This window comes from Pinus tabuliformis, chromosome 5_2 (genome assembly GCF_031772625.1).
Source record: "Pinus tabuliformis cultivar Carrire ecotype Pingquan chromosome 5_2, CPIR1, whole genome shotgun sequence".
Taxonomy (NCBI): domain Eukaryota; kingdom Viridiplantae; phylum Streptophyta; class Pinopsida; order Pinales; family Pinaceae; genus Pinus; species Pinus tabuliformis.
This window is the reverse complement of record NC_142306.1, coordinates 24,365,186-24,384,794: the sequence shown is the minus strand read 5'-3', so window position 1 is coordinate 24,384,794 and position 19,609 is coordinate 24,365,186. Positions and strand designations below refer to the sequence as shown.

The window sequence follows — 19,609 nt, the reverse complement described above, 5'->3', positions numbered from 1 at the left end:
AATTTTGATCATGGCGCCACATGGAAACCCTGAGTTTCTCAGGCTTGGGTGCTAAGGTGCGACATGGAAACCCCAAGTTTCTGTACGCCTGGGTGCCACCAGTTTTGGTTGTGGTGCAACATGGAAACCCTAATTTTCCCCAAGTTTGGCCGTCGATGCGCGACTTGGAAACCCAAAATTTTGGTTGTGACATGGAAACCCCAAATTTTTTGTGCCAGGCATAAGTCTCAAATTTTAGGCGCCGGGTGGAAACCCCAAATTTTTGGCATCGGGGCACGGCATGGAAGCCCCAATTTTTCCCATGCTTGGGCACTGGGGTAGAGCACAGAAACACCAAATTTTCCCATGCTTGGGCACCTTTTTTGTCGCAATGTGGAAACCCCAAATTTTGGGCACCGAGGTGTGACATGGAAACCCCAAAATTTTGGGCACCAGAGCATGACATGGAAACCCAAAGTTTCCTAGGCTTCGACACCTTTTCCATCACAGTGTGGAAACACCAAATTTCCTACCCCCAAGCAATAAAAAATTGTCACCTGGAGGAAGAGGCAAGGCGTGAGAACGGGAGGATTGTCTGGATTTGTTTGTGACAAGAGTGAAGTTCTGAATCGAGGTGACCAAGGGTTGAATCTCAGTGGATTGTGGAAGCAAGGCCACTCTGCCACTTACAATACACCATCATGTATTTAAGTCATCTGCAAAGGATTCTTCTCAATGATCATTTGGAATTGAACTTCAAAGCTGCCCCGACCGAGGTGCTTCACGGTCACGATTTGCAAATGACACGGGCCCTTGGGGGTGATAAAGTGACGCCCTTACTGCGGGTTGAGATACAGTCAAAGAGCAACATGCACCACTTTTGGCATGGATTCTGACTTAGAGACGTTCAGTCATAATTTGACAGACGATAGCTTCGAGCCACTGGCTTTTCAACCAAGCACGATGACTAATTGTGTGAATCAACAATTCCTCTTGTACTAAGTTGAATTACTATTGCAGTGCGGTTCATCAGTAGGGTAAAACTGACCTATCTTATGACGGTATAAACCCAGCTCACGTTCCCTATTGGTGGGTGAAAAATCCAACACTTGGTGAATTCTGCTTCACAATGATAAGAAGAACCAACATTGAAGGATAAAAAAGCAACGTTGCTATCAACGATTGGCTGCCACAAGCCAATTATCCCTGTGGTAACTTTTCTGACACCTGTAGCTTCAAATTCTGAAAATCTAAAGGATCGATAGGCCATGCTTTCTCAATTTGTATTTGTACTGAAAATCAAAATCAAATGAGCATTTACCCTTTTATTGCATAGGAGATTTCTATTCTCTTTGAGCTCATCTTAGGACACCTGTGTTATCTTTTAACAAATGTGCTAAACCAGCCAAACTCCCCACCTGAAAATGTATTCCACCTAGATCAACCTGCCAAAACATGCCTTAAGGCCAAAAAACAGGGGAAATTCCCCATCTCCACCCCATGGAATAAGTAAAATAACGTTAAAAGTTGTCGTATTTCACTTGCGCCGAAAACGGCTCCCACTTATTCTCAATCTCTCAAGTCATTTCACAAAGTCGGGCTAGAGTCAAGCTCAATGGGTTCTTCTTTTCCCACTGATTCTTCCAAGCCTGTTCCCTTGGCTATGGTTTCGCTAGATAGTAGAAAGGGACAGTGGGAATCTCATTAATCCATTCATGTGCGTAACTAATTAGATGATGAGGCATTTGGCTACCTTAAGAGAGTCATAGTTACTCCCGTCGTTTACTCGTGCTTAGTTGAATTTCTTCACTTTAAAATTCAGAGCACTGGGTAAAAATCACATTGCGTCAGCATCTGCATGGACCATCGCAATGCTTTGTCTTAATTAAACAGTCGGATTCCCCTTGTCCATACCAGTTCTGAGTCGACTGTTCGACACCTAGGGAAAAACCCCCGGCAAGGGGCATTCTATGCATGTAGCCCAATCGGCACGTGATTGCCTGCCCATGCCATGAGAACAGCTGGGGCAGACTGTCGATATCCCACGTGTTGAGGGCACAAACCTCTAGGCCCAGCCCTCAGAGCCAATCCTTTTCTTAAAGTTATGGATCCATTTTGCCGACTTCCCTTACCTACATTGTTCTATTGACTAGAGGTTGTTCACCTTGGAGACCTGATGCGGTTATGAGTACGACCGCGCATGAATGGTACTCGGTCCTATAGATTTTCGAGGGTTGCTAAGGGCACACAAGGCATCGGAAGACTTGTGGTGCTCTTCCAGTTGCTGGACCCTATCTCCGGGTGAACCGATCCTAGGGCGGGCAAGCTGTTAAAAATAAAAGATAACTCTTCCAGGGGTCCCTGACAACGTCTTTCAATTTCCTAACATTGTCGCCTACCACCATGTCCCGGTTCAGGAATATTAACCTGATTCCCTTTCGATGCTCATGTAGAGTGCACCCTTGATACAAGGCTTCCCCATCTCTTAGGATCGACTAACCCATGTCCAAGTGTTGTTCACATGGAACCTTCCCCACTTCAGTCTTCAAAGTTCTCATTTGAATATTTGCTACTACCACCAAGATTTCACCGGGGGCTGATCCACCCAAGCTCACGCCCGAGTTTTCTCAACAATCCCTGTGCCCTCCTACTCATTGGAGCCAAGCAATTTCTCCAATGGTTGAGTATAGGTTGCACGCTTCAACGCCATCCATATTTGGGGCTATTTGATTTGGCAGGTGATTTGGTACACACTCCTTAACACATTTCAACTTCCATGACCACCTTCCTACTATCTAAATCAACCTTTGTAACTTGACTTTCGGCACTGTAATTCGACTTTCGGTTCATCCTACATCACCAATAATTCTTACCAAAAATTTCCCACTTGGAGCTCTCAATTCCACAGCATGGCTCAATGGAGCAACTGCACCCTCTTACCTATTTAAAGTTTGTGAATAGATCGAGAGCGTTACACCCCCGATGCCTCTAATCATTTGCTTTACTCAACAAAACTTGCTCATGAGCTTCAGTTATCTTGAGGGAAGCTTAGGAGGAAACCAGCTACTAGATGGTTTTATTAGTCTTTTGCCCCTATACCCAAGTCAGATGAATGATTTGCACGTCAGTATCGCTATGAGCCTCCACCAGAGTTTCCTCTGGCTTCACCCTGTGCAGGCATAGTTCACCATCTTTTGGGTCCCAACAGGTGTGCTTACACTCAAACCCTTCACACAAGATCAAGGTCGGTCGACAATGCACCCCAATAGAGAGTGGATCTTGGTCGTTAGCTTCCTTGCACCTCACAAGTTTTCAAACCCGCCGACTCGCACACATGTTAGACTCCTTGGTCCGTGTTTCAAGATGGGTTGAATGGAAAGCCTGTCAACCAACACCACAAGCGCGTAGGTGCACACGGTCTGCAACAAGGGTGCTCAATTCATTCCTTGACCACTGCAATGGCAAACCGGTAGGTAGTAATCCACCCGCGCTTGTGACGATGTAGCAGTCTGTGTTGGTTTTCACCTCAAGCCGAGCTGCGGACTAGCCTGAGCTGTTCCACATTTGACTGAGATGCATCGATAGCCTCCATCCGCTTCCCTCCCGGCAATTTTGAGCACTCTTTAACTCTCTTTTCAAAGTCCTTTTCATCTTTCCCTCACGGTACTTGTTCGCTATTGGTCTCTCACCCGTATTTAGCCTTAGATGGAATTTACCACCCAATTAGGGCTGCATTCACAAACAACCCGACTTGCCGAAAATGCCTTGTGATGTGGTAGGGTCTTGACCCAATGGGGCTATCACTCTCTCAGGTGCCCCCTACCAAGGGACTTGACCTAGGCCCATCGCTGAGGAAGCTTCTATAAACTACAATTCAGGCGACACTACAACCCGATTTTCATGCTGGGCTCTTCCCAGTTCACTCGCCGCTACTAAGGGAATCCTTGTAAGTTTCTTTTCCTCTACTTAATTATATGCTTAAACTCAATGGGTGTTCTCACCTCAGCTGAGGTCGCAAAGTTGGAGCTAAATCCGCCCTACCCAATGGGTGGACAAGAGAGAGCAAAGCAAATTCGAGCGATGCCACACAAAGCTCGCATTAGCTAATGCCGACTTCCCATCCAAGGGGACAAGTTCATCGCTCACCGACGGATGCCACGAAACATTTTTTGAGGTATTTCAATCAACCACACCACATTAAGCATGGATGACTAGCTTCGCTGCTCCCTAACATATTACGAGGAGTGCGTTTGAATGGGATGTGACACCTAGATAGACATGCCCTCAACTGAGGCCTTGGGCACAAATTTCGTTCAAAAACTCGATGATTCACGGGATTCTGCAATTCACACTAAGTATCACATTTCACTACATTCTTCATCGTAACAAGAGCTGAGATATCCGTTACTGAGAGTCATTTCCACGTATTACCAAAAAATCCACCATAACACTGAATAGGGGCACCCCCCACAACAAATGTAAGGCTAATAGCCAAAAGGAGGAAAGGAAGAAAAACACATGAAAGAAAGACAAACAAATTTTTCTACCCCCCTCATAGGAGGAGGCTCAAACAAAGAACAATCTCCCTGAGCCCCATGCCCTCACAAAAAGGGGGAAAATGCATCAAAACAATAAAAAAGGACTAGGGTGGCCACCCAGGAGCTCGCACTGCTTTCAATCCTTCCCAAACACCAGTCCACAAGAATTCCCCCTTTTCTCCGTAAAGCTAGTGACCTAAAGGAAGAAGGGAAGAAAACAAGGTGAAAGAAATAGAGATCAAATGTGGCTACTAGCTCACAAGGGGAGGCTCAAATAAAGCACAAGCCTCCCAAGCCCCATACCTTCACAAAAAGGGGGGAATTGAAGGGGATGACGATCGAGAAGGACTAGGGTGGCCACCCTGGGAGCTCACACTGCGTTTCATCCTTCCCAAACACCAATCCACAATAATCCCACCTTTTCTCTATAAAGCTAGGGGCCAGAAGGAAGAAGGGAAGAAAACAACATGAAAGAAAGGGATATCAACTGTGGCTACCAGCTCACAAGGGGAGGCTTCAAACAGAGAACAAGCTTCCCCAACCTCGTGCTTTGGCAAAAAGGGGGGAACTGCAGGGGAAGACGATCTAGAAGGTCTAGGTTGGCCACCCCGAGAGCTCGCAATGCGTTTCGTCCTTCCCGAACACCAATCCACAACAATCGCACCTTTTCTCTGTAAAGCTAGGGGCCAAAAGGAAGAAGGGAAGAAAACAACTTGAAAGAAAGATAGATATCAAACATGTCTACCAACTCACAATGGGAGGCTCAAATAGAGAAAAAGCTTCCCCAACCCCGTGCCTTCGGAAAAAGGGGGGAACTGCAGGGGATGATTAAGAAGGACTAGGGTGGCCACCCCCAGAACTTGCACTACTTTTCGTCCTTCCTGAACACCAATCCACAACAATCCCACCTTTTCTCTGTAAAGCTAGGGGTTGAAAGCAAGAAGGGAAGAAAACAACATGAAAGCAAGAGATATCAAACGTGACTACTAGCTCATAAGGGGAGGCTCAAATAGAGAACAAGCTTCCCAAACCCCGTGCCTTCGCAAAAAGGGGGGGAACTATAGGGGACAATGATCAAGAAGGACTAGGGTGGCTACCCCAAGAATTCACATGCTTTTCATCCTTCCTAAACACCAATCCACAAAAATCGCACATCTTCTCCATAAAGCTAGGGGAAAAAGGAAGAAGGGAAGAGAACAACGCCAAAGAAATAAATATCTCAAGAAAAGAGAGAAGCTCAACGACACACCGAGTAGATGTTCTCCAACCAAAAAGAAATCAAACAAGGCATCCAATCAAAAATCATCCCACCCCTTCACACCCTCCCACATACATTACAACACAACACCCTTTATAGCTTACAACATAATAAACAATAATCAAACAACCAAGCAAATAAGTCACAACCTAAACTTGACAACTAGAAAAGACAAGGGCCGCAATGAGACCAGTGTCTGGAGCACCTTACTGAGAGGTAAACAACCCCCAAACCGAGACAAGGCTTAAAACGATAAATAGACTACTAATAACAAACCCACCTCACTATTGCACCCCTTCGTGTACAAAACACCCAACAACCTTTCCAGCGAGAAAGTCAACAGGGGTCAAGAATCAAACTCCAAAGAGGAGTTGTCACGGGCTGACACTCAATGCTAGAGAAAGCCATGAGCCACAAATACATCGACGGCGCAAGGCCACTAAAGAGAGGGATGTCTGCAAAGCACACACCATGAAGCAAAGAAATGACCAAGTCCCACAAAAAACCCACAATCCAAAGGGAGGAACAAAGACACAACCCGCTACTTCTTTTTTCCTTAGAAGGGGAGTGGTTCATGAGAGGATGAGGAATTCCCTCGATGGAAAAGGCACGAGATAAGATTACCACCCTCACGCCCATTGGCGGGGAAAATTGTGGTCTCGATGGAGCTCAGATGGAGGGAGGGGTCTTTCATTACCCTGACACCCAACCCTTCTTCGAGGGCATTCGAGGAATGGTCGGGAGGAGTAGGGTGGCTAGCCCAATGGGTTGAATTGCTCTTCATCCATCCCATACTGATCCCACCCCAACAATTTCCCCTCACAGAGTGTTTGAGCTACCAGGCACGCGTCCAACCACTCCCTCGACCCAACCACCAACAAAAAATCTCACCCAAGAAACACATCAACCACCAATACCTTTTCGAGAGAACCAACTATGGAGGCCTGAACCCTTGGCCCATGCCTTCCAATGAACAAAAGATCGAGCACTGCCACTAAAAATGAGTCTAAATTTATCAATCATATTTCCCAAGAACCTCAACTACAACAACCATGTCTAGAAGAGCAGATCGTCGGAAGGCTCCCAAGAAACAAGCTTCCGAACCCCCCTATAGAAATACATTGTGGGAAAGAAAAATAAAGGATGGGTGGGACAAGTACAAGCATGGCTTGCAAGCACACACATGAAAAAACAAGCGTTACCTGAAGACAAGCAACCAACAATGTTCCCGCCAAACACCAAACCTGCTCCCCTAGAGACACACCACACAGTCCCACATTACAATCGAAACCCAACCAACCTGAACCAAGAAAGAAAACCCCTACTATCAATGATCCTACCACAGGTTCACCTACGGTAACCTTGTTATGGCTTCTCCTTCCTCTAAATGATCAGGTTCAATGAACTTCTCATAATGTTGACAATGGCAAACCACCATCGTCGACGTAATCTGAACACTTCACAAGATCATTCAATTGGTAGGAGTGATAGGCAATGAGTACAAAGGGTAGGTACGTAGTCAACATGAGTTGATGACATGCACTTACTAAGAATTCCTCATTGAAGACCCATAATTGCAATGGTCTATCCCCATCATGATGCAATTTGAGAATATTTCCTGATCCTCTCAAACCTGGAAGAAAAAATCATTGGCTGCATCAGTGTAGCGAGGGTGTGGCCCAGAACATCTAAGGGCATCATAGACCTGTTATTGCCTCAAACTTCCATGACCTAAATGGCCATAGTCCCTGTAAGAAGTTGGCCACGAAGGGGAACCTCCACATAGCTAGTTAGTAGGCTAAGGTCTCGTTCAGTGTTGGAATTAACCAGAAAAATCGCTCCACCAACTAAGAATAGCCATGCACCACCATCCATAGAATCAAGAAAGAGCTCTCAATCTGTCAATCCTTAATATGTTTGGACCTAGTAAGTTTCCCCGTGTTGATTCAAATTAAGTCGCGGGATCCACTCCTGGTGGTACCCTTTCATCAATTCTTTTAAGTTTCAGCCTTGCGACCATACTCCCCCCGGAACCCAAACACTCTGATCTCTCAGAAGGTGCTAGAGGAGTCCTTAGAGCAACATCTGTCGATCCCTAGTTGGCATTGTTTATGGTTTAGACTAGGATGGTATTTGATCGTCTTCAAGCCCCCAGCTTTCGTTCTTGATTAGTGAAAAAATCCTTAGCAAATGCTTTTCGCAGTGGTCCATATTTCATAAATCCAAGAATTTCACCTCTAATAATGAAATACGAATGCCCCCAACAGTCCCTATTAATGATTACTCTGATCCCAAAGGCCAACACAATAGGACTAGACTCCTATAACATCATTCCATGCTAATGTATTCAGAGCATAACTTTCTTTGAGAACTCTAATTTTTTCAAAGCAACAGTGCTGGAGCCGTGACCTAGCCAATTAAGGCCAGGAGCATGCTGTCAACAAAAGGGACGAAAGGGCAGGTGCACACCGAGTAGGAAGACTGATCTTTACGACCCAAGATCCAACTACGAGCTTTTTAACTACAACAGCTTAAATATACGCTATTGGAGCTAGAATTACCGTTGCTGCTGGCACCAGAATTTCCCTCCAATGGATCCTCGTTAAGGGATTTAGATTGTACTCATTCCAATTACCAGACTCGATGAGCCCAGTATTGTTATTTATTGTCACTACCTCGCCATGTCAGGATTGGGTAATTTTTGTGCCTGCTGCCTTCCTTGAATGTGTTAGCTATTTCTCAGGCTCCCTCTATGGAAGCAAACCCTAATTCTCTGTCACCGTCACCACCATCATAGGCCTCTATCCTACCGTTGAAAGTTGATAGGGTAGAAATTTGAATGAAGTATCGCCAACACAAGGGCTTTGTGATCCTTCGAGTTATCATGATTCACTGGAGAAGCGGTCAAGCCTACACCGACCTTTTATCTAAAAAATGCATCCCTTCCAAAGAGTCAGGACTTGGTGCATGTATTATCTCTAGAATTACTATGGTTATCTGTATAGTATGGTACCATAAAAAAAACTATAACTGATTTAATGAGCCATCTGTAGTTTCATAGTCTGAATTAGTTCATAATTAGACATGCATGGCTTAATCTTTGAGACAAGCATATGACTATTGGCAGGACCAACCAGGTAGTACCCTCCCACTTCAAAGGCCATTCTTGGTGCTGTCTTACCAGGAGCCAACCTGAACACCCATCAAGTCAAAGAGATATCAAAATATCATGTAAGACTTTTATGCCTTGCACCTCTTGCATCCCAAGAAGGAAGCACATGCAACATGCCAAGGACATGGCGAAAAAATGGGTAGACCTACCAAGCCACAATGCACCAAGGCCACTTTAGAGTTTGCAACCACACCCCGAACAACAATAAAACGAGTGATCACTCACCCACTCCCTTAGAAATGGCTCCAAAAGCCTCCACGCCCTGCACCAAGGCCACCTAGGAGTCCACCTGGACAGCAGCAATGGTGGACCTCGATCTCCCGATTGCCTGTGGTAGCCTCGATGAAAAGGAAATAAATGGAGAATGACCAACCACGAAACCTTTATATATAAATGAGCCCCAACCCTCCCCACCCCGCACTGGGGCCACCTAGGAATCCACCTAGACATAAACGATGATGGACCTCGATCTCTCGATCGCTTGCGGCAGCCTCAATGTGAAGGAAAAGGATGGAAATAAAAAGAAGACGATTGACTGCAAATCCTATCATAGAGAGGCCATACAATCCTCCCAGCCCCGCACCGATTCCACCTAGGAGTCCACCCAGATAGCAGCAATAGTGGACCTCGATCGGATGATCGCTTGTGGTAGCCTCGACACAAAGGCAAGGGAAGAAAATAATACAAGACAAACCGAGCTCACAACCTCCACTAGATATGCCCCCCAACCCTCCCCTCCCCACACAGAGGCCACCTAGGAGTCCGCCTAGACAGCAGCAACGATGGACCTCGATTGCATGATCGCCTGCAACAGCCTCAATGCAAAGGAAATGGAAGGAAATAAAACAAGATGAACCGATCCCACAACCTCTCTTAGAAATGCCCTCCGACCCTCCCCACCCCACACCGAGGCCACCTAGGAGTCCACCCAGACAGCACCAACAGTGGACCTTGATCTCTTGACTGCCTGCGACAACCATGATGCTGATTTGGATTTAAACAAGAATGCAAAAAATTATAGAGATAACCATAAACACAAAGATGCATCGGAAATAATACTTCATTTCATTAACGTAAAATACTGGGATATGCTTACAAACAAAAAATGGAAATAAACAGCTAGGGCGATGGTAGCTTATCTCTGAGAAGAGATGTGGTGGCTACATCCCTCTAAACTGTGTTACAATGAGGCTTGAAGGATTATTTATTGTTGAGAAACAATGGAGAACCATAAACATCCAAAAACCTAACCCTAGAAGATGAAATGCCAAACTGTGGGCCTTGTTTGGGTAAATTGATACATCAAATTCCCGGGGTCGTAACTTTGGCATACGATCTCCGTTTGACACGTACAATATCTTTTTAGAAAGATCTATCTGAGAAATACAACTTTGGGAAGAAAAACAATGGTCCATGGACCCATGTTGCACCTAGTTTTCCTAAAAAAATGTCATTTAGGGCCTCAAAACGGCTCCGGAAGTTCAGGACCCGAAAACAGCTAAAAATAGTAAATTGTGCTACAATTAAGGAAATTGAAAAGATGAAAGAAATAATGGTGGGGGTCCAAGTGGACCTGCAGGGTGGCCACCAATATCCACCTAGATCATTCCTCTCCCCTTAGGAAGAAATGGTCCCCATTGTTTTCAGTTCCTCCATGAGATGAGGAAATTTCTACTGAACTTGGTCACTGGCGAGCCACTTGCCTTGGTGAAGGAGTTGGCCTGCTTTGATAACTCGATACAGTTGGATGTTCTATTGCCAAGTGTGCTTGATTTGTGTGTCCATGATCGGATCATTTGCAGCTTGTTCCATGCAATTTGGATTTAACTCTATGGATGTGAGTTGTTCTGCAATGTCGGATGTGTCTAGTAATGGTGAAAAGTATGGCCGAAGGCGGTCCACATTGAACACTGGGTGTAGGCCAAGGAATGGGGAAATGCTGAGCTCAAATGAATTATCTCCCACAGCCTTGGCAATGGTGTAAGGACCATATCAGAATGGTCTAAGCTTCCAATAGGCTCCAGTAAGGCGTTCCTTTTGCAAATGCAACCAGACTTTGTCGCCCACCTGAAACCTATGTGGCACCTGATGTTGATCATGTCGCTACTTGTACTTGGCATTTGATTTCTCTAGAATGTCATGGACTTTTTGGTGAATATGTTGGATGTGCTCAATGAAGTTGTTTGCCTTATCTATTTCGGACTGGATATGAGGTGAATCTGCGTGAGTAGCTGCAAATGGCATGGCCACATCAATGGGACATAGTGGCTGGAATCCCAAACGCACCTGACAAGGGCTATGGCTAGTTGAGCTGTGGAGAACCTAGTTGTAGCTATGCTGAACATAGGGGAGGATCTCATCCCATGTGCGTGTATGCTTTGAGTTGTACATGCAAAGAATGTGTATAATCATCCTGTTGACAACCTCTATCTGGCCATTAGTTTGGCGATGGAAGGTTGTGGACTTAGTGAGTTTGGTGTCCAGCATCGACTAGAGACTGGACCAAAATCTACTGAGGAACCTGCTATCTCGATCTGAGATGATAGACTATGGGATCCCAAAGTGTGCCCACACTCGTTCAAAGAAAAGTTTAGCAGTGGCTTCTACTGTGATATTATTCTTGTAGGCCACCATAATGGCCATCTTCGAAAACCTACTAACGACCACAAAAACACAGTCATTTCCATGCTTAGTGGAAGGAATGCCTGACATGTAATCCATGGATATGGATTCCCAAGGTCGACTAGGGGTAGGCAGTGGGCTATAGAGGCCTTGCTTCTTCACTGTCAGTTTGGAAATGGTGTAGGTAGTGCATAATCTGATGTGCTTCCTGACATCCTATCGAAGATTCAACCAATAGAAATACTTCTGCAATACTACCACCATTTTCTCGACCCCAAAATGCCCAACAGCCTGACTGTAGTGTGCTTCCCAAATCATCTTGGCATGCTCACTGGAAGGAACAAAATGGTGACTCAGGTGGCATAACAGGGCATCCTAGAGGTGAAATCTAGAACATGCTAACCCTCCAAGAGTGTGGTATGTGTGGCCAAATTCTAGGTCACTTTTGTAGAGAAGTGGCCAATCAGAAGTCTCGTGCCCATAAGAGTTGAGCATAGTGGTTAATGACATGATCGGTGGTCGACTGAGGCAATATGCAACATTATTGGTGTTTCCCTTCTTATACTTGATATTCAAATGGAACTGTTGTAGGTATGTGGACCACTTCTGATGGAAATCATTTTGCAATTTCCCTTGGGTCTGTATGAATTGGAGGGGTCGGTGGTCTGTGTGGATGACTGTTTCCTTCCCCAAATTGTAATATTTCCATTGTTGGCAGGCCTGCACAATGGAATACATCTCTTTGTCATAAGTGGGATACTTCTAGACTGTGTCTGAGAGTGTCTTACTATGATATGGCATTGGATGCCTGTATTGAGTAAGGACTGCCCCAATAGCATAGTCAAAGGCATCTGTCTCGACCTCAAATGGTTGTTGCAAGTTTGGCAATGTGAGCACTGGTTTTGATCAGAGGTGATCTTTCAACTCTGTGAATGCCTTCTATTGAGATTCAGACCAAAAGAATTTTTCTTTCACTCCTCCCTTGGTGACTTGACTCAAGGGCCAAGTGATATGATAAAATCCCAACATGAACCTGTGGTAGAAGTTGGCAAGACCTAGAAAGCTGCGGAGCTTGGTTAGAGTGGCTGGAGAGGGCCAATCACGAATAAATTGGATCTTGGCTAGATCCACATGCACCCCTTGTTCATCAATAAAGTATCCCAAATACTAAACCTGGGTCATGCCAAAAGTGCATTTCTCCAAATTGGCACATAACTTGTGTTGCCACAGTGTTTGGAGAACCTGTCGGATGTCGTGGAGGTGCTCTTCCCAACTCTGGCTGAAGATCGAGATGTCATCCAAGTATACCACTACAAATGAGTTGGTGAATGGCCACAAGATGTCATCCATTAGCCTCAAGAAGGTTGCAGGAGCATTCTTCAATACGAAATGCATAACCAACCATTCAAAAAGGCCCTCCTTGGCTTTGAAGGCAGTCTTCCACACATCAGAGGGTTTGATTGGTACCCAGTGATATCTTGACTTCAAATCGATCTTGCTGAAATATTTTTCCCCTTTCAGTTGGTCCAAGTGGTCATCAATCCATGGGATTGCGTACCTATTATGGATGGTGATCTTGTTCAACACTCAATAGTCAATACAGAGTCTCCAAGTCCCATCCTTCTTCTATACCAACATGATTGCGCTCCCATAGGCGATGAACTCAGATGGATGTGACCTTTTTGTAGTAGCTCCTAAATCTGCCCCTTGATTTTATCATTCTCCATAATGGAGCATCGATAGATTGGTCCATTAAGCAGCGGTGCACCTGGGGTCATGTCGATGGAGTGCTTGACTTGGCATTGCAGAGGAACCCCTGTGGGGGAAGTGAGGATGTCCTCGTACTCCTCCACGACCTTGTCCATCTTTAGTTGTCATGCAGAGGGGCCCTATCTGGAGGTCGTGGCCATCGTCTTCTTCTTTCCTTAAGGGCGTATCATCAGGAAAACAAATTTCCTAGTTTTAGAAATGAGCTTATTGCATTGTTTTGCAGTAACCAAAGAGATGGTGGTAGGTGATGCTACCTCCGATATCCTGTACAACTTATTTCCCAAAGTAATAATAATAGCATGGGGCCTTGATTCATACACAACATGTCACTTACACAAGTATGGTTGTCCTAATAATACATCACAAACTTCAAGGGGATCAATGTTGCACAATACCTCATCCATGAAGGGCTTGATGTTGTATGGAAGGTGACACTACTGGCTCATGCAAAGATCCGTCCTTGGTGAAGCCACTCGATGGTGTACAATTGTGGATGTGTTGTGGTTGGTAAGCCCAGCCGCTTCATGACCTCTGCCGAAATCAGGATATTTTGGCTCCCGCTGTCAACAATGAACTGTAGCGGGGATCCCTTTAACCATATATTGGAGTGGAAGAGACACTCCTCCTCCTCTGGATCTTCGATTTCCTCCTTCTGGATCTTCGTGGTGCTAACAGTGGTGTTGGGCTTGGAATCAATAATCTGATTTCCTTTGTCATTCCCCTTGTTAGGTTCTGACTTAGAGTCAGAACATGCATCTGATTCTGAAACCTTTAGCTCAACCACCAGTGACTGCTTGGCCCAACACTCACTTGTGTTGTGAGTGGAGCTCTTATGGAACTCACACCATTTTCCCATGTCGTTTTTCGACTTCACGACGTTCTTCTTTTCTTGGAGATTTGGCGGGTTTTCTTGGGCCACCCCACCTTGGCTTTGTCCTCTGTTCTGTGGTTTGGAGGCACCTTTCCCTTGCTTCCAATTCACAGATCCAAAGTCTCGCTTCTTCTATTTAAACTTTTGCACAACCTTGACGGAATATCGATATGTTGTGTCAAGCGAGGAGATGTTCAGTAATTGTATTTCTTCCTGGACATACTTGTGCAGGCAGCCACAGTATTTGAGTATCAAATGCTACTCTGAATCCTTGATACCCAATTTTGTATGAAGGGTATGGAAAATATTGGTAAACTCCAGCACGTCTTGGTCCCTTCCCTCTCGCAGCATGGTCCACTTTATGTATTGATCGTCATAGCTTCCAACAAGGTAGTACTACTTCTTGATGGCATCCTGGAATGAACTCCAGGTGGGTGTGGCTGAAAATAGTGAGCCGGTACTTTCATCCTTTTTCTCGTAGTAGGTTCCCCACTAGTCCTTGATGTGCGGGGTTGCTTTGAGAAGAGCGAAAATAATCTTTTCCCTACAGGAAAAATCATGAACAGAAAAATAACCCTCTAGCAGATTTAACCATTTATCAATGGCATTTGTGTCTATCTGACCCTCGAATATGGGGATTTCAAAATTAAATTGTACCTTAAATTGTGTAGCGTTTCCAGAGTAGCTGTGGGAAGCCGATGCATCGCCCCTGGGTAGCTGCTGAAGGATCTGGGCAAAGTCGTCCATCATCGCAATCCTTTTTTGCTTGAGGGATTCTTCGAGCAATATTTTGATAGGATCTCCTACTCCCTCATCTTCCTTTTCATCCACCATGGGAGGCCGTCGGGTTTTGTGAGGCTAGTCTTGCAAAGTTTCGACCAGTTCAAGCCCTAACTCCTTATATCCCAACCTCTTTGGGGACATGCAAAGAAAAATAGAGAAAAAGCAGACCGCTCTGATACCACTGATCTGGATTTAAACAAGAATTCAAAAAATTATAGATATAACCATAAACACAAAGATGTAGTGGAAATAATACTTCATTTCATTAATGTAAAATACTGAGATATGCTTACAAACAGAAAATGGAAATAAACATCTAGGGCGATGGTAGCTTATCTCTGAGAAGAGATGTGGTGGCTACATGCCTCTGAATTGTGGTACAATGAGGCTTGAAGGCCTATTTATTGTTGAGAAAAAATAGAGAACCCTAAACATCCAAAAACCTAACCCTAGAAGATGAAATTCCAAACTCTAGGCCCCATTTGGGTAAATTGGTACATCAACTTCCTCGGGTCATAAATTTGGCATACGATCTTCATTTTACACGTACAATATCTCGTTAGAAAGATATATCCGAGAACTACAACTTTGGGAAGAACAACATTAGGCCATGGACCCATTTTGTTCCTATTTTTCCCAAAAAACATCGTTTAGGGCCTCAAAATGCCTCCACAAGCTTAGGACCCAAAAAACCGCTAACAAATAGTAAACTGTGCTACAATTAAGGAAACTGAAAAGATGAAAGAAACAATGGTAGGGGTGCAAGTGGACTTGGTGGGTGGTCACCAATATCCACCTCGATAAGATGTGAAGGCAAAGGAAGGAAATAAATGCAAACCAAGAGGCTCACTACACAATAGAAGAACATATCCAAATAGGAGGAGGGATTGGGTAGCTCCGCACCCCACACACCCTACGTATAGGAAACCTAGGAGACTGCTCATAGCTTTACCAACTAGACAATGAATAATTTTCACATATGGCCACCTCCACATAGAGGAGGGAGGTCGAAGCATTCCACCTCGAAATCCTTCTTCCAGATAGCCCCCACCATCGACGTAGTAAGCCTCCTCCCCATTGGACCATGAGCGCATACACAATTGAAACAACAAATGCCCATAAACGTTGTGACTTAACATTTCCAATCAGAAAAGCCAGCGACACACGCGAGATGCAAGGAAAAACCTGACCACTCGATCAAACATATGGGCCAACACATCTATCAAAGCCTCAAAGCCAACGCAACCATGGACAATGTGCACTTTGAAAGGAATGCGAATCCTTAACTTTACAATAAGGATAATAGCACCTCACATCGTTCGATGGAAAAAGAAAGCAAGAGGGAGGTAGGTGGTTTACAACCAAAACCCTTCCACGTTCCTTTTAAATGTATGCATCTCAACCGACAATGCCAACACAAAAAGAGTACAAGCATAAGAAACTGACACCAAAAATAGTCGAACAGTGAAGAGGCTAACCATCATAGGGAGCCACACCACAACAACCCATACAACTCCGAGAACTTAGAGCAGAAGGGCAATTGTTCACATACGCCTCCTGGGACAAGCATGGCCAACATTACGCTCATGTGCTACCGATTGGGTATGGAGAGAAGATGAAAATCAGCCACCCTACAAATGACCCAAGGCCATTCTTGAGGAAAACCTGAAAAACCAACTCAATTACCAACCCACCTTTCACACAAAAAGCAAAAACCTCCCCACCAAATATGAAGGAGGTGAACAATATAACGAGGAGCCAATTTCAATGGAGCCACACATGGCTACCTAGCCCAATCAAAATTTTCTATTCGCAACAACCAAGGGGCATTATAGCGACATAGGCATGATGGTGTTTTGGGGTTTCCATCTTGGACCACAACAATGAAGGCTCAACGGAATGCTAAGAAAACTTTAACATTTTTATCGTTCGGATGGGCAAGAGGGAAGGGGATGAGCCTGGCCAACATTACCACTCATGTGCTACTAAGTGGGGATGGAGAGAATATGAAAATCGACCACCCTACAAATGACCCAAGGCCATCGTTCAGGAAAACCCGCCAAAACAACTCAATTACCAACCCACCTTTCACACGGAAAGAGAACCTATCATTTGTATCCTTTGGACGAGCACGAGGGACCAGGACGAGCCAAGGAACCACACCGCAACAACCCATACAACTCCAAGAACTTAGAGAGAAGAAGGGGAATTGTTCACATATGCCTCCCGGGAGGAGCATGGCCAACATTACTGTTCATGTGCTACCAAGTGGAGATGGAGAGAAGATGAAAATCGGCCACCCTAAAAACGACCCAAGGCCATCATTCAGGCAAACCCAAAAAAACATCAATTACCAACCCACCTTTCACACGAAAATAAAACCTGTCACTTGTATTGATTGGATGGGCATGAGGGGACCAGGATGAGCAAGGGAGCCACACCACGACAACCCATACAACTCCAAGAACTTAGAGAGAAAAAGGGGAATTTTTCACATATTCCTCCCAGGATGAGCATGACTAACATTAATGCTCATGTGCTACCGAGTGGGGATGGAGAGAAGATGAAAATCAACCACCGTACAAATAACCCAAGGCCATCGTTCAGGCAAACCCATAAAAACAACTCAATTACCAACCCACCTTTCACACGAAAAGAAAATCGGTCACTGGTATCATTTGGATGGGCACGAGGGGACAAGGATGAGCCAGGAGCCACGCCACAACAACCCATACAACTCCAAGAACTTAGAGAACGGAAGGGGAATTATTTACATATGCCTCCCATGACGAGCATGGCCAACATTACCACTCATGTCCTACTGAGTGGGGATGGAGAGAAGATGAAAATTGTCCACCCTACAAATGACCCAAGGCCATCGTTCAAGGAAGCTTGAGAAAACAACTCAATTACCAACCCACCTTTCACACGAAAAGCAAACTTGTCACTTGTGTCATTTGGATGGGCATGAGGGACCATGGCAAGCCAAGGAGCCACACCACAAAAGCTTGTAAAACTCCAAGAACTTGGAGAGCAGAAGGGGAATTGTTCACATATACCTCCAGGGATAAGCATGGCCAAAATTACCACTCATGTGCTACCGAGTGGGGATGGAGAGAAGATGAAAATCAACCACCATAAAAATGACCCAAGGCCATCCTTCAGGAAAAACCAAAAAAACAACTCAATTACCAACCCACTTTTCACACGAAAAAAAAACCTATCACTTGTATCAATTGGGTAAGCATGAGGGATGAGGATGACCCCGGGAGCCACACCACAAAAACCCATACAACTCCAATAACTTGGAGAGCAAAAGGGGAATTGTTCACATATGCCTCCTAGGATGGGCATGGCCAACATTACTGCTCATGTGCTACCGAGTGGGGATGGATAGAAGATGAAAATCAGCCACTCTAGAAATGACCCAAGGCCATTCTTCAAGCAAACCCAAAGAAACAACTCAATTACCAACCCACTTTTCACATGAAAATAAAACCTGTCACTTGTATCATTTGGATGGGCACAAGGGGACCAGGACGAGCTAGGGAGCCACACCACAACAACCCATACAACTCCAAGAAATTAGAGAGCAGAAGGGGAATTGTTCACATATGCCTCCTGGGACGAGCATGGCCAACATTACCACTCATGTGCTACCGAGTGGGGATGGAGAGAAGATGAAAATCGACCACCCTACAAATGACCCAAGGCCATCGTTCAGGCAAGCCCAAAAAAACAACTCAATTACCAACCCACCTTTCACATGGAAAGAAAACTTGTCACTTGTATCATTTGGATGGGCACGAGGGACCAAGACAAGCTCGAGAGCCAAACCACAACAGCCCATACAACTACAAGAAGTTAGAGAGCAGAAGTGGAATTGTTAACATATGCCTCCTGGGACGAGCATGGCCAAAATTACCGCTCATGTGCTACTGAGTGGGGATGGAGAGAATATGAAAATCAGCCACCCTACAAATGACCCAAGGCCATTTTTCAGGAAAAATAAAAAAAAACAACTCAATTACCAACCCACCTTTCACAAGAAAATAAAACCTATCACTTGTATCATTTGGATTGGCACGAGGGACCAAGATGAGTCTATGAGCCACAACACAATAGCCCATACCACTCCAAGAACCTGGAGAGCAGAAGGGGAATTGTTCACATATACCTCCTAGGACAAGCATGGCCAACATTATCGCTCATGTGCTACTGAGTGGGGTTGGAGAGAACATGAAAATCAGCCACGCTACAAATGACCTAAGGCCATTCTTTAGGAAAACCTGAAAAAACAACTCAATTACCAACCCACCTTTCACATGAAAATAAAGCCTATCACTTGTATCATTTGGATGGGCACGAGGGACCAGGGCGAGCCCATGAGCCACACCATAACAGCCCATACAAGTCCAAGCACCTGGAGAGCAGAAGAGGAATTGTTCATGTATGCCCCCCGGGACGAGAATTTCTAACATTACAGCTCATGTGCTACCAAGTGGGGATGGAGAGAAGATGAAAATTGATGACCCTACAAATGACCCAAGGCCATTCTTCAAGCAAACTCGAAAAGACAACTCAATTACCAACCCACCTTTCACACGAAAGGTCGA

The 19,609-nt window shown here is 45.0% G+C and overlaps 2 non-coding genes and 1 pseudogene across 2 annotated transcripts; all 3 read right to left on the bottom strand.

Moving 5' to 3' along the window:
- Positions 1-603: 603 nt before the first annotated feature.
- Positions 604-3,994, bottom strand: LOC149157444 (25S ribosomal RNA). Its single transcript, XR_016262127.1, has one exon. It is a non-coding gene; the product is annotated as a 25S ribosomal RNA (ribosomal RNA).
- Positions 3,995-4,241: 247 nt separating this feature from the next.
- On the bottom strand, positions 4,242-4,395 carry LOC149157443 (5.8S ribosomal RNA). The gene has a single exon (XR_016262082.1). It is a non-coding gene; the product is annotated as a 5.8S ribosomal RNA (ribosomal RNA).
- Positions 4,396-7,103: 2,708 nt separating this feature from the next.
- On the bottom strand, positions 7,104-8,915 carry LOC149157442 (18S ribosomal RNA; annotated as a pseudogene).
- Between the last annotated feature and the right edge of the window lie 10,694 nt (positions 8,916-19,609).